Source organism: Scylla paramamosain, unplaced genomic scaffold (genome assembly GCF_035594125.1).
Source record: "Scylla paramamosain isolate STU-SP2022 unplaced genomic scaffold, ASM3559412v1 Contig94, whole genome shotgun sequence".
In the NCBI taxonomy this organism is placed as follows: domain Eukaryota; kingdom Metazoa; phylum Arthropoda; class Malacostraca; order Decapoda; family Portunidae; genus Scylla; species Scylla paramamosain.
In genome coordinates, this window is record NW_026973759.1 from 110,001 (window position 1) to 125,000 (window position 15,000).

A 15,000-nucleotide genomic window follows, 5' to 3' on the forward strand; every position below is an offset into this window, starting at 1 on the left:
GCTAGAGTCGACGTATTTCTCTCCGAAAGTCGATCTTCAACGCCCTGCCAGTCTGGGATTTGTTGTTGCTAAGATACGTTACGAATTTATCCAGGATCGCGTGGTGGACTGGAGTCTCCCAGGGTTTCTGTTCGAAGGGGAAGGAAGTTAGGATTCCTGGACATCCTGCTGATTTTTAGGTATGTATTTTTCTGCAGGATAATACTGTACATGCAGCTCACGGAATATTTTCTGTACAGTCAGTGGTTCTATCTTGGCTTCTTCCTCCGCAGCCTTTCGTTCCATCTCCTCCTCCTTCCTTATCCCCTCTTCACCTTCCTGTGAGCCTTCATCCACCCAGTCCAAATCACTGTCCTGCTCATCGTCACGCCAGGTGTCCCAGGTGAGGCCTGTGAGGGAGTCCTTGGTGGACTCCTTGTACTCCTGCGGCGACACCTCCAGGCTGCTCATTATCTTATTGGTTGACACAACAAAACATTTTTCTTTTTGTATTTATCTTACTTGACTATATTTCATTGACAAGGAAACATATTTATTAACTTGAACTTTTCTTCATTTTGTTTAATTTATGATCAAACTTCTTGATTAACGACAAAACTTTTTTTATCTTTTCCATTATTTTTTACGTAATAATAAACTTATTCGTTAACTAGATTTTTTTTTATTTCTTTGATTTTCTTTTTTCTTTTACTTTATTTTAATTTAGAGCAAACGTGTTCACTGAAGGTGTGGAACTCGTTGTCACATGCACAGTGGATTACCATTCACTGTTTATCATTCCTTCATACACACCAAGTTCTTTTTTTTTTTCTTTTTACTTTATGTGTTTCTTTTTTTTTCGATATTTTCTGGATTATACATTAACACCCGAGTGGTGGACGCCTAGAGAGCTCAGGTGTACCAAGCACCTTTCTCTCTGACACACACACACACACACACACACACACACACACACACACACACACACACATTTTTTCGTTTGGTGTGTGTGTGTGTGTGTGTGTTTACCATGTGCGTATTCATCACATTGTTAGGGATCAGTTGGTGGCCTCGTGATCGTCAGCTTTACTTTCCCGGTGCTGAGTGACCTGTGTTCGCCGCGCGCCCGCGCCGCAATATGTACAGGAAATGTTGGTCAGCGAAACACGCAAGATAGACTCGCCTCGCCAGGACAACCACCCTTAGCGCCGCAGTGTGTACAGGAAATGTTGGTCAGCGAAACACACAGGATAGACTCGCCTCGCCTAATCACATGTGATTTCATCCCTTGTGGTTTGGAGCACACCGATTCTGAAACATCCAGGTGTCACAGAGGTCGCTGCCAACGCTTTAACATGAGCCTGCTGTGCATCGCATGGCAAGTAACACAACCACATCAGATGAAGGTTCGTTATCACGCTTGCCTCGGAAACAGCTTTTTTTTTTCCCCCGTTACCAAAAAAAAAAAAAAAAAAATTAACTTCTATTCACTCAATCAGCCTGTAGTAGTAGTAGGAGTAGTAGTAGTAGTAGTAGTAGTAGTAGTATGTGACCCATCTCGTTTATTTAATTTCTTTCTTTATTCATTTCTTTCTTTATTATTTATTTTGTTGTGTTGTTGTTGTTGTTGTTGTTGTTGTTGCACTGTGCTAGGGCTGTGCTGCAAACCTTTTGGTAAAGTCTGACCACAAAAATATATATTCTATTCTATTCACACACACACACACACACACACACACACACACACACGTACCATTCACTCCTTGTTTCTTCCCAATAAACAAACACCAACGTAAGAAACACCATGCAGTAATATAGGCAAACACATGTTCCGTGACCCTATTTGTCTGTCATCCAACGCCAAGTCTAGTTTATAATGTCACAAAATCATCGTGTGATATTCCTGCCTGCTTCTGTATTTCTCCCTCTCTATGACTTGAATTCTCTCAAGAGAAAGGTTTCAAAATAACTACAATTTTACATAATCCTTTTGGTCTTTCTTTTTTTCTTCGGGGACTGTTACATCAGTGGTCCTTTTATTTTATATAAATTGTTTTTCCCGTGGCCAGCACCTCTCTTGCATGATAAAAAAAAAAAAAAGCAAATCTTTATTTTCTGTCCGTGGGAGCATTTTTTTTTTTTTTTTTTTTTTAATTCTTTGACTGAGCTCAGTGTGTTGACAAGGGATGACCGTGGCAGTGAAAGGGTCAGGCCGAGGTGCGTGGTGGTGTGCGCGAGGCGGCGGCGATATCACGGCAAGTATTAAGGAAAGTGTGGCGAGGCGAGAGGAAAACAGCAGCCGTGGACGCGAGCAGACGATAGAGGGGCGAGGCTTGAAGCAGACGATAGAGGGGCGAGGCTTGAAGCAGACGATAGAGGGGCGAGGCTTGAAGGACATGGGAATGCTTCTTATTGAGAACAAATCTGTAGCACAAACTTTGTCAGAATTTTACTTGTGAAGGGAAAGCAAAGAACACATTGAGAGAAGAATAAGAATATGCAGAGAACAGAATGACAGAAGAAGAAAACAAGGTATCAAGAACATAAATACAGGGGGAAATAACATTCAAGGAAATCAAATGAAGAACAGAAATGAGAGACAAGAAGGGAGAAACTGTAAGGTGTGACCACCAGCAGCGACACACCTCACTCCATCCAGTGCTCGGGGAGGACTCCAGGGAAGCGTCTTCCTGTCAAATGTGCTGACGCAGTCTTTTTTATTTTATTTTTCGTTTGAGTTACTTAAGTTATTCTCTCTCTCTCTCTCTCTCTCTCTCTCTCTCTCTCTCTCTCTCTCTCTCTCTCTCTCTCTCTCTCTCTCTCTCTCTCTCTCTCTCTCTCTCTCTCCCTCTCTCTCTCTCTCTCTCTCTCTCTCTCTCTCTCTCTCTCTCTCTCTCTCTCTCTCTCTCTCTCTCTCTCAAACACTCTTCCTAAATAATCTATATGCTAACCTTCCTCTCTGTTATGAATAATATTGGCTTCTTTCCTCTCCTGGATAGACACAGACAGATATATATATATATATATATATATATATATATATATATATATATATATATATATATATATATATATATATATATATATATATATATATATATATATATATATATATATATATATATATATATATATATATATATATATATATATATATATATATATATATATATATATATATATATATATATATGTCTGTGTGTATCCAGGAGAGGAAAGAAGCCAATATTATTCATAATATTCATAACATAATATATGTATATATATATATATATATATATATATATATATATATATATATATATATATATATATATATATATATATAGAGAGAGAGAGAGAGAGAGAGAGAGAGAGAGAGAGAGAGAGAGAGAGAGAGAGAGAGAGAGAGAGAGAGAGAGAGAGAGAGAGATAGATAGATAGGTATAGATATAGATATATAGATATATAAATAGATAGATAGATACATTAACCTGACCTGACTTAACCAATGTCTAAGACGACCCGGATTCAAATCATGATAATTAGGAAAAAAATTATTTTCAGTAGGAGAGAGAGAGAGAGAGAGAGAGAGAGAGAGAGAGAGAGAGAGAGAGAGAGAGAGAGAGAGAGAGAGAGAGAGAGATTGGTTGAATAATTTGAATACATAAGATGAAGAGACAGGAAGTGTGGCGGTCCATTAACCAAGCACCTCCACACTCGCCAACCAGTGCCCGCGTGGTGACGAGCGTTGCAGAAATCATGATTCATAAATGGCTGCTCACATCTAACAAACCTCTAATTAGCCACACTTTAAGCAGGTACTCCATACACACACACACACACACACACACACACACACACACACACACGCAAACTCTCTCTCTCTCTCTCTCTCTCTCTCTCTCTCTCTCTCTCTCTCTCTCTCTCTCTCTCTCTCTCTCATTTGCTCAATGTTCCTAGTGTTGAGATACATTTGACGAACACTTGTCTTGGTGCACATCAACCGCCACTCCAATGTTCACCGTCATGCGATCACAAGTGTCCTGCTGCCGAGTGTGGGGATGGTGCAGCTTGCCCTGGGGGCTGTTCGCATGACCTGGTGTTATTAAAAGTTAATATGTAGTGTTTCAAGTGGTTATAATGCAGTGTGTGTGTGTGTGTGTGTGTGTGTGTGTGTACAGCAGATATTTCTAAAGTTTTGCAAAGTTTCAGTGTTCGTTTTCTTCTACTACACTCCCTCGCAAAAGTGACTAACAAATAATTCAGGTATCACCACGAGACAACTCGTGACGCTTTGATGAATAAAAAAAAAAAAAAATAATAATAATTAATTAACTAAAGGCGGAGGATGAGATCTTGACTGGATCGAAGCGAATAAAGCTTCGAAGACTCGGATGAAGCAATGGCAAGTGTACTGCCTCCTTCAGTTGTGCTCTGGACGTGGCGAGGCGAGGAGTCATTAAGCGTGTGTACTGCGGCGTCCTGTGCAGTGTTGCTCTGTTATAATGTAAGTATTAATGTTACGATATGCACACACTTTCTTGCAGCATTACTTTAACTGCGGTAAGTTCAAAGTATCATCAGTGTCAGACAGTTTAGAGGGGGTTCTGGAAATACTGCCACTAAGTCGGTATATTATTGGCTGGGATAAATATACGTCAAATCCGCGCGGTGTTTGGTGACGAAACTTGCGTAATGCAGCAGCTGAGGTGACCTGTTGGTGTTCCTATTTTCTAGGAGAGAATCTGAGTGTAGTTTGAAGGTTATTGCTCGTGGTTAAGGTAACAAAGCACTGTAAGGAATTACGTAAGGTCTGGTTAATAATCCTCTTAACATTAATACAATAGATGAGGTGAACTAGCGATGTTGGTGATACTGGGGAGTGTTTGATATGGCTGCAGGAACGCTATTGCGGGGGATTAAAGGAACTGCCGCTTGTGGGAAGCAGTACGTGAGGTCTTGTTAGTAATCCTTTGATCAGTAATACAATGGGCGAGGTGAGCTGTTAGTGATAATACTGGAGAGTGTTTGGTAAGGCTGCAGGGAGGCTACCCAACATGGTTAAGGTAAGAGACCGTTGGGAGGAAGTACTTAGGTCTGGTTAGTAATCCTTTGATCAGTAATACAATGGGTGAGTTTCCTTGTGATGTTGGCTATACTGAAAGTGTCCGCTATGGCGCAAGAGGTTGTTACGCGGGGTTAGTGTAATGAGCCATTGTGGAAATTACGTGAGGTGTGTATGTGAAGATCGTTACTGTTATTTCTTCTTCTGCTTGGTGATTTTTGTTTCCTGAGTAAGTAAGTAACTTAACGAGAGTTATCTTAACACGGTCAGACCAACGTGTGCTGCCTTAATCCAGCATGATTCTTGTAACAATGACGGTATATGACAGCAAACAATGGCTGACCCAACCCAACACTTTGCCTGGAACCTCTGACAACAGTCATTCTCATCCCAACACCTTCAGCTTATTTAATTTCTCCACATTGGTGAGGTGAACAGGCAACGGTTGACGAGGTAATTCCTTCTCCCTCACCTCATTTCACCTTCCTCCTACTCCACTTCCATCGTCTCCCCTTCCCATTCCCTCCTCCCTCCATACTCCATTTCCATCGTCTCCTCGTCCCATTCCTTCCTGCTAACTACTACTTCCGTCCTTCACTTCCTGTTCCTCTTCTACAGCCTCCTTCATGTCTCTCCTCATCTTTCTCACGCCCATATCTCATACCCTCCTTTTCTCCTGCTGCCCCTCTCCTCCTCTCCTCTTCCTTCTCACCTTCCTCTTTCACCACTCGCCAACATTCTCTTCCCCTTCTCCTTCCATACCTTCTCCATCCCATTGTTTCCCTCCAGATTTCCTTCCATTACTCCCAAATCTCTTCCCCCTTTCGTACTGCTCTCTTCCGCTGCTTCATATATATATATATATATATATATATATATATATATATATATATATATATATATATATATATATATATATATATATATATATATATATATATATATATATATATTGTTACGCTCAATGTTGATAATTGCCTGAGGTAAACATTAGGCAAGCCATTTGCACAATGCTTACAAATTGTCAACATTAGGCAAAAAAATGCCTGATTTCACATTATGCAGCTCAATTTTGCTCGATCAGGTTAGCTTAAGTTATTTAAATGCAATTCGTGCAGATCATGCGAAATTTTCTAACTTTTTTAGGCAGTCGTATTCACATCAGGCAAAATTGAGCTGCATAATGTGAACATCAGGCATCTTTTTTTCCTAATGTTGACAATTTGCAGGTTCCAGTTCGTTACACCAATATTTTCCTGTGTGGAAACCTGCCACCATGCATCTCAGCAGGGTTTAAGGGGTCTCTGAATACCCTTTCCTTTCTGTGGCCACTGTCATGTGGTAATGCCACTTATATTTCCTTGTCTCAATCTCCTTCGCTCCTCAGGCCGGTGTCATATGGTAATGTCACTTATATTTCCATATTTCACTCTCCTTCCTTTCTCACGCCACTGTCAAGTGCTATTACCACTTGTATTTCCATATATAGACTCCATCTTACCTTCTCAGGCCACAATCATGTGCTAATGTTACAAGTAGTTTCACATTTCAGTGTACTACTTCTTGTGACCTCTGGCTTCGTTGGTGTTTATGTTGCAGGTTGTGTACTGGAGAAAAGGCGCTCATAGGTCCGGGTTACGAAACCTTATGGGGCTCTATAAAAGTTCTTAACGTCTCAACGACCTAAGAAGTTCATAAGTGTTGAGTGAATCACTCTTACAATAGATACGAATTTTTTAGGAACTTGCAAAAATTGGTAACTCTTTATTGAATCCAGCCCCAGGTGGAGTGGCTCAGTGTCGGCGCCATTCTGCATGCACAATTTGGGAGGGATCCGGGCTGATCCCGCACCTGTTCAGCCTATACGAAGACGAACTCAATTACTCGCTTCTGTTCCTAAATAAATAATTATATGGTTAAAATTTACAGCCATGTTAGCTTTTTGAGCAATTTTACTTGTATTAGTATTTATCTCCTTGTATTCATCATTCATTTAGTTATTGGTTTATTTACGTATTCATTTTTGAACACAGGAAGTCCATGTTCTTGTATTGATATTTATCTATTAATATATTGTTGTTTTCATTTAATTATTAATTTACGTGTTCATTTTTAACACTGAGGATTGATGTTCCTTTGTTTGTGATTTGGTGTACACTGATGGAGCAGTGGTGGTGCTGGCTTGTTTCATTATTCATTTGCTCATCATCACAACAACAGCCTTATGAAGTGAAGGAATGCATGTGTGTGTGTGTGTGTGTGTGTGTGTGTGTGTGTGTGTGTGTGTGTGTGTGTGTGTGTGTGTGTGTGTTATGAATAATAATAATAAACGGTTTATTATTAAGGCAGTTTACAAACTGAAAATGTACAAAGGGGATGGGGAAATACTTAACGTGTGTGTGTGTGTGTGTGTGTGTGTGTGTGTGTGTGTGTGTGTGTGTATGTGTGTGTTACATACTGGGTTTGTCATACATAATTCTAAGGTTCTTGTTTAATAAATCATGGTGTGTAAGATTGCAGTGGTCAACAAAGTATCTACCTATTAGTCTATCTGTGTACACAATAATAAAGATCAATGAACAAAGAGAGCGGCACCAGTAGGGGACAAGAGGTGGTCGACTAGTGAAGTGCAGCGAGGCACGCGTGGTCATGAGCACTGATGGACGCCCCGCCAGTGATGACGGTTCTGTCTACCTGTATACCAGGCCGGCAATCCCTCACGGCTGGACCAAACACCAGTATTCTGGAGAGAATCTTTTAAATTTAGAGCATCTTTATGAAAGAAAAGAGGAAGAAAAGAGTAGATTATCCAATGTCTAGGCAGTATTATGTTTAGAGAAGCCTGTAGAATAAGTAGTAAGTGCCTTTGGGTACTTTGTCATTAAAGAAACTTGTCAAATACCAGTAAAGAGTTCATTCTCTCTCTCTCTCTCTCTCTCTCTCTCTCTCTCTCTCTCTCTCTCTCTCTCTCTCTCTCTCTCTCCCCCGTGTTCCTAAATCAAGCGAAAATCTGCTCTTTTCTCGCTAGGAGTGATTAGCCAGGAATACCAACATAACGTACGCTTCATAAAACACTAAATAGACAGTAAACGCGAACAGACCTACAAATCTATACACAATTAAATATTTACTTAACTGCATTTTCTGTCAATTTCAACAAAGCTATACGGCGTGAGTTAGTCTTATTATAATGTTGACGAATCGCGTAAGTTATGTAATGCTGACGAATCGCGTAAGTTGCTAGCCCTGAGTCCCCCCCCAGTCCTGGTCACGTGAGATACAGAGTGAGTTGTGTTGAAGTCCCGCGGTGGCCATTATCGTAATATTTCCCATCCATCCGTGCGCCAGCATCCTCCTCCTCCTCCTCCTCCTCCTCCTCCTCCTCCATCTTCTTAATTTTTGTTATGTTATTTGTATATAACAATTTATATTACAATTTAACATCTTTACCATGTATTGTAGAAAACGGGAACACTGGGAATATTGGTGACGTATTAACAACGTAACTACCGGATTTGTTAAGTGGTTGTTGGAGGCAGTTAATACTGTTGTTACGCTCTTGGTACGCTCTTGCTCCACGGAGCGTTACATTGACAAGGCTACGTAGAGTTTTTGGTGTTATGTGGTTGGAAAGTCTTTGGGTTGGAAGGTAGTTAGGGTTTAATTGGTTTAAGCTTGTCAGGTGTGGTAGTTACACGTATCCGGTCAGTCCTCTCGGGGGAAACACTGCGAGTGAGTGTTGCTGCTGTGTTACTTGTCTGTCATGACGGAGCTACCCTTTTTTTTTTTTTCAGGTAGATTTAGGTCTGTTTTGTATTAACCCTTTGACTGCCCCTCGGTGCACCTCTCCCTAATTGCCAGTCACGCTCTTGACTTGTCCTCCAGCCACATTCAGTCTTTGGACTGGGAAGAAATTGCAAAATGTGTTCTTTTCATCGATAACTTTCTTGTAGATGCTTATAAAGAGTTGACACACTGCTGCTGGTGGTGCTGGTTGTGTCCTGTTGCAGTGAAAGGGTTAATCTGAGGGGAATGCGGGATCGGAAAAAGGCTGGGGTAAAAACTCATCATTTGCAACAAGTACATTAATTTAAAAAAAGACAAAACTGCAAGGAAAAAGATCGTCCAGAATAAAGAGAAAGAGTGAAGTGAAAAGAGAAAATTTACCATTGTTACACATGTGCTAGTGAGGCGGGAGGATGTGTGTGTGTGTGTGTGTGTGTGTACGTATGATTCTCTCTCTCTCTCTCTCTCTCTCTCTCTCTCTCTCTCTCTCTCTCTCTCTCTCTCTCTCTCTCTCTCTCTCTCTCTCTCTCTCTCTCTCCCCTTTGCGTCTTTGCTGAGGTTCGTGTGTGTGTGTGTGTGTGTGTGTGTGTGTGTGTGTGTGTGTGTGTGTTTATGTAGGAAGGACACCGGCCAAGGGCAACAAAAATCTAATAAAAAAATGCCCACTGAAATGCCAGTCCCATAAAAGGATCAAAGCAGTGGTCAAAAATTGGTGGATAAGTGTCTTGAAACCTCCCTCTTGAAGGAATTCAAGTCATAGGAAGGTGGAAATACAGAAGCAGGCAGGGAGTTCCAGAGTTTATCAGAGAAAGGGATGAATGACTGAGAATACTGGTTAACTCTTGCGTTAGAGAGGTGGACAGAATAGGGGTGAGAGAAAGAAGAAAGTCTTGTGCAGCGAGGCCGCGGAAGGAGGGGAGGCATGCAGTTAGCAAGATCAGAAGAGCAGTTGGCATGAAAATAGCGGTAGAAGACAGCTAGATATGGAACATTGCGGCGGTGAGAGAGAGGCTGAAGACAGTCAGTTAGAGGGAGAGGAGTTGATGAGACGAAAAGCTTTTGATTCCACCCTGTCTAGAAGAGCAGTATGAGTGGAACCCCCCAAACATGTGAAGCATACTCCATACATGGACGGATAAGGCCCTTGTACAGAGTTAGCAGCTGGGGGGGTGAGAAAAACTGGCGGAGACGTCTCAGAACACCTAACTTCATAGAAGCTGTTTTAGCTAGAGATGAGATGTGAAGTTTCCAGTTCAGATTATAAGTAAAGGACAGACCGAGGATGTTCAGTGTAGAAGAGGGGGACAGTTGAGTGTCATTGAAGAAGAGGGGATAGTTGTCTGGAAAGTTGTGTCGAGTTGATAGATGGAGGAATTGAGTTTTTGAGGCATTGAACAATACCAAGTTTGCTCTGCCCCAATCAGAAATTTTAGAAAGATCAGAAGTCAGGCGTTCTGTGGCTTCCCTGCGTGATATGTTTACCTCCTGAAGGGTTGGACGTCTATGAAAAGACGTGGAAAAGTGCAGGGTGGTATCATCAGCATAGGAGTGGATAGGTCAAGAAGTTTGGTTTAGAAGATCATTAATGAATAATAAGAAGAGAGTGGGTGACAGAACAAAACCCTGAGGAACACCACTGTTAATAGATTTAGGAGAAGAACAGTGACCGTCTACCACAGCAGCAATAGAACGGTCAGAAAGGAAACTTGAGATGAAGTTACAGAGAGAAGGATAGAAACCGTAGGAGCGTAGTTTGGAAATCAAAGCTTTGTGCCAGACTCTATCAAAGGCTTTTGATATGTCCAAGGCAACAGCAAAAGTTTCACCAAAGTCTCTAAAAGAGGATGACCAAGACTCAGTAAGGAAAGCCAGAAGATCACCAGTAGAGCGGCCTTGACGGAACCCATACTGGCGATCAGATAGAAGGTTGTGAAGTGAAAGATGTTTAAGAATCTTCCTGTTGAGGATAGATTCAAAAACTTTAGATAAGCAGGAAATTAAAGCAATAGGACGGTAGTTTGAGGGATTAGAACGGTCACCCTTTTTAGGAACAGGTTGAATGTAGGCAAACTTCCAGCAAGAAGGAAAGGTAGATGTTGACAGACAGAGCTGAAAGAGTTTGACTAGGCAAGGTGCAAGCACGGAGGCACAGTTTCGGAGAACAATAGGAGGGACCCCATCAGGTCCATAAGCCTTCCGAGGGTTTAGGCCAGCGAGGGCATGGAAAACATCATTACGAAGAATTTTAATACGTGGCATGAAGTAGTCAGAGGGTGGAGGAGAGGGAGGAACAAGCCCAGAATCGTCCAAGGTAGAGTTTTTAGCAAAGGTTTCAGCAAAGAGTTCAGCTTTAGAAATAGATGTGATAGCAGTGGTGCCATCTGGTTGAAGTAGAGGAGGGAAAGAAGAAGAAGCAAAGTTATTGGAGATATTTTTGGCTAGATGCCAGAAATCACGAGGGGAGTTAGATCTTGAAAGGTTTTGACATTTTCTGTTAATGAAGGAGTTTTTGGCTAGTTGGAGAACAGACTTGGCATGGTTCCGGGCAGAAATATAAAGTGCATGAGATTCTTGTGATGGAAGGCTTAAGTACCTTTTGTGGGCCACCTCTCTATCATGTATAGCACGAGAACAAGCTGTGTTAAACCAAGGTTTAGAAGGTTTAGGACGAGAAAAGAGTGAGGAATGTACGCCTCCATGCCACACACTATCACCTCTGTTATGCGCTCAGCACACAAAGACAGGTCTCTGACACGGAAGCAGTAGTCATTCCAAGGAAAATCAGCAAAATACCTCCTCAGGTCCCCCCAACTAGCAGAGGCAAAACGCCAGAGGCACCTTCGCTTAGGGGGATCCTGAGGAGGGATTGGAGTGATAGGACAAGATAAAGATATGAAATTGTGATCGGAGGAGCCCAACGGAGAAGAAAGGGTGACAGCATAAGCAGAAGGATTAGAGGTCAGGAAAAGGTCAAGAATGTTGGGCGTATCTCCAAGACGGTCAGGAATACGAGTAGGGTGTTGCACCAATTGCTCTAGGTCATGGAGGATAGCAAAGTTGTAGGCTAGTTCACCAGGATGGTCAGTGAAGGGAGAGGAAAGCCAAAGCTGGTGGTGAACATTGAAGTCTCCAAGAATGGAGATCTCTGCGAAAGGGAAGAGGGTCAGAATGTGCTCCACTTTGGAAGTTAAGTAGTCAAAGAATTTCTTATAGTCAGAGGAGTTAGGAGAGAGGTATACAGCACAGATAAATTTAGTATGAGAATGACTCTGTAGTCGTAGCCAGATGGTGGAAAACTCGGAAGATTCAAGAGCTTGGGCACGAGAGCAGGTTAAGTCATTGCGCACATAAACGCAGCATCCAGCTTTGGATCGAAAATGAGGATAGAGAAAGTAGGAGGGAACAGAAAAGGGGCTACTGTCAGTTGCCTCAGACACCTGAGTTTCAGTGAGGAAAAGAAGATGAGGTTTAGAAGAGGAGAGGTGGTGTTCTACAGATTGAAAATTAGATCTTAGACCGCGAATGTTGCAGAAGTTAATGAAGAAAAAGTTGAGGGGAGTGTCAAGACACTTAGGGTCGTCGACGGAAAGGCAGTCCGACCTGGGGACATTTATGGTCCCCTCCCCAGATGGGGACTCCGAGGCTGGTGTAGGAGTAGCCATGATTTTAAAATTTTTGAGTGAAGGGTGTGTGTGTTATTAGGTGCTTGTAGTTTTGTGTGGAGGAAGAGTTGTCTTTAGAGGGCAGGCTGTGACTGCCCCCTTGTGTTGTGAGACACAAAGGGAAACGTTCAGTGAGGTCACAGCTGGATTTAATGACAAGTTCACAGCACCCCCTGAACAGTGCTTTAGACCTCACTGGGAGTAATTATCGTTTCGGCAGGTGTCTACTGCCTCCTCCTGTGTGTGTTTGCAGGTCACTGGAGTGCAAGGAAGGCCCTTAAGTGTAGAATTCTGATAAATAAATAAATGCCTTGATAGATAGATGTATAGATAGATAGAAAAGTAGGTAGGAAGAAAGACAGATAGGTGGATAGGCAGACAGATAAGTAGATATAGATAGATGAATAGATAGGCATATAGATAGATGGATAGATAAGCAGATTGATAGACAGACAGACAGAGAGACAGACAGACAGACAGACAGACAGACACACAGACATGGCATGCAAGTCGTTACAACAATAATGAGTCACTTTGAAATCCAGACCATGAGTGGAGAATAATGAATCCACTTGAGAAAGGAATTATTATTATTATTATTATTTTTATTATTATTATTATTATTATTATTATTATTATTATCATGATCATCATCATTATTGCTGCTGCTGCTGCTGCTGCTGCTGCTGCTGCTGCTGCTGTTGCTGCTGCTGCTACTACTACTACTACTACTACTACTACTACTACTACTACTACTACTACTACTACTACTACTACTACTACTACTACTACTACTACTACTACTACTACTACTACTACTACTACTACTACTACTACTACTACTACTACTACTACTACTACTACTACTACTACTACTACTACTACTACTAATAATAATAATAATAATAATAATAATAATAATAATAATAATAATAATAAACTTGTTATTGAAAATTTATATTCATCTAACCTTTTCAGACTTTAATGATGATAGCATCATCAACAACAACAACAACAACAACAACAACAACAACAACAAAAACAAACTTCTATATAAATAACCACAAAATTTACCTGTGCTCTATAAATACGCAAAGCAGTTTTACCTGTCCTGTCTGTCTCCTGTTAACTGTCCCTTTCATTCTTACTTGTTGCCTGTCTTTTTAATTAACCACCTGTCTCTATAAATGACCCTAAATATTTACCTGTCCTTAATAAATACGCAAGACAATTTACCTGCCCTACCTGTACTTTTAATTACGCGAGAATTTGCAGTTAACCTGGTTTAGCCTCTTTCTGTGACCTGGCGATCACGTGACAAGGCAATTAGCGATGCTCTGTCTGTCGCTAATGATGTAAAAGGGAATGGTGGTTGTGTCATTAGTGTTGTTGTTGTTGTTATTGTTGTTGTTGTCGTGCTGTATTATTTCTCTCTCTCTCTCTCTCTCTCTCTCTCTCTCTCTCTCTCTCTCTCTCTCTCTCTCTCTCTCTCTCTCTCTCTCTCTCTCTCTCTCGTTTTCGTAAATTATTCAACTTTTTTCTTTGTCTTTTTTCTTTTTTCTAATATGTTAATTTGCTGTCTGTCTTGCCCATGATCGAGCTTCATTTGTATTCTTTACCTCCTCCTCCTCCTCCTTATCGTCTGTTGTTACTCCTAGCATTTCTCCTTATCTTTTTCGTCTTATCTATTCTCTTTTTCCTCTTCTCCCTCTTCTTTCTTTTCTTACCTCATCACATCCCCTTCTTACTTCATATCAGTTCGTAGCATTTCTTTTCTTCCTTTCTTCTTATCTCCTCCTCCTCTTCCTCCTCCTCCTACTCTTCACATCCTCCTCTTCCTTTACTTCAATTTCTAGCATTTCTTCTTTTCCTCTTTACTCCTCCTCCTCCTTTTCGTCCTCCTTCAATTGATCTTTGGAACGTGACCTGCGTGCGTGGAAAATGAGGTCAGGTCAGCGGATGTGTTTGTTAAGCTCTTGCTGGTGTTGCTGTTGTTATTGTTATTGTCACTGTTGTTGTTTTTGTTATTGTTGTTGATGCTGTTAGTGGTGGTGGTGGTGGTAGGTTATTTAAAGAGATAGAGACAGAGACGGAGAAAGTTGTAGGATTATGAAAGAGGAGGAGGAAGAGAAAGAGGAGGAAGAGATGGAAGGTATTGACTATAAAGTTGATAACGATCATTGATTTTAGCATTTTCTTCACCCCTAACGTTATGGAAGGCTTGTGCTGCGAGAGATAGATACATAGATAGTAAATAGATAATGAATAGGGAAATAGATAAGTTGACATGCAGAGGAATATAGAGACAGGAAGATAAATATATAAGAAGAGACAGACAGACAGACAAACAGACAGACAAGCAAACAAGAATGGTTGTAAGCAAAGTTCTTCCCGTGACTTTAATATACGAGTATATTTATGACACATTATCCTCACCACTCATTTTTTGGACAATTACCAACGTGAAATAGGACCTGCCAAGGAAAATAGCAGCACCAACAATAGTAGTAGCACAACCACCACCAC